The sequence below is a fragment of the Belonocnema kinseyi genome, chromosome 5, assembly GCF_010883055.1.
Source record: "Belonocnema kinseyi isolate 2016_QV_RU_SX_M_011 chromosome 5, B_treatae_v1, whole genome shotgun sequence".
NCBI classification, from domain to species: Eukaryota; Metazoa; Arthropoda; class Insecta; order Hymenoptera; family Cynipidae; genus Belonocnema; species Belonocnema kinseyi.
The window spans coordinates 92,697,963-92,699,081 of record NC_046661.1 but is presented as its reverse complement, the minus strand read 5'-3'; the positions used below and the strand labels follow the sequence as shown (position 1 = coordinate 92,699,081).

General features: G+C 27.0%; 1 long non-coding RNA gene across 1 annotated transcript in view; it reads left to right on the top strand.

Annotated features, from left to right (window-relative positions):
• LOC117173476 overlaps positions 1 to 550 on the top strand; it is a 4,531-nt gene extending 3,981 nt beyond the window's left edge. The window contains exon 2 of the long non-coding RNA XR_004467197.1: positions 314 to 550. This is a non-coding gene — a long non-coding RNA (uncharacterized LOC117173476). The remainder of the gene's footprint in view (positions 1 to 313) is intronic.
• The last annotated feature ends 569 nt before the right edge of the window (positions 551 to 1,119 follow it).

Here is a 1,119-nt window from a genome sequence, read left to right as displayed (position 1 = left end):
AAGGGATTGGGAAGAAGGTGCAAGAAAAATGTAAACCTTTAGGGTACACATTAGAAGCTTCCACACAGATTTCGAAAACCTACCTAAGATATTCGTAATCAGGGTAATTTTTTGAACTTTAAAAAAAAGTAATTTTGTGGACCTATTAGTGCATACAGAAGTGTTAGTGGCTACTGGATTCTGTAGCGATTTCGAGTTATTGAATTTCTTATTTTCGGCCACTAGAACTTGCTATAGAGTTATTAAATGAATTTATTTGATCGTGTTTTGTATTTTAATCTCAAATAAACTTTTATTTTTCATCTTTTTTCAGAATACGAAAATGCAATATTCTAAATCTTTGGTGATGATCCTTGTTATATTGGCACTGATTTATGGTGCAATGGCTACTTGCGACGGTTCTCCTTGTGACTTTTATAATAATGAGGGAGATCCGAGTGCAGGCACCTGTTGCACAAATTATAAATGTGGAGGTAATAATAAGTGTTATAAGCCATAAAAAAATGTTGTAAATATTCCTCGTAATAAATGAATGTATTGTTAAACTAAATGGTTGTTTATTTACTCATCCCTTTATGTAAGTATATTCAATTAAAGGAGGCTTTTTCTAAATTCAATTTTATTTTTTTTTAATCATTTTTTTTTTTAAATGAATATTTTCCGAATGCGGAATGTGAAAAGTGATAACAAAACTTAACTTTCAAAATCAAAGGATTTTCTTTCATCAAGTATTATATATGGTATTAGATTAGATTTTAGATTTTAGTTATATATTTATATAGTTATTATTATAGTTTTCGATTTGTGGGAAAAAATAAAGGGATGGCTGAAAAATCCGAAAAATAAATATTTCAGCACTGTAACATTTTCTCGAAAAAGAAAATTTGTGAAATAGAAAATTTTCGAAATTATAAAATTGGCGAAATATAAAAATCCCGATATGGAAAAGTCTTGAATAATGTATGTATTTAAAATAAACGCAACAGAATAATACAAGAACATAATTTTTATCGCAAGTGCAATAATTTTAAAAAACTACTATGCACATTTAAAAAAAATGACAGTGAGAAAATGTTTTCTAATTATTTTTTTAGATTTTTTCAAGTTTTGTATTATTTT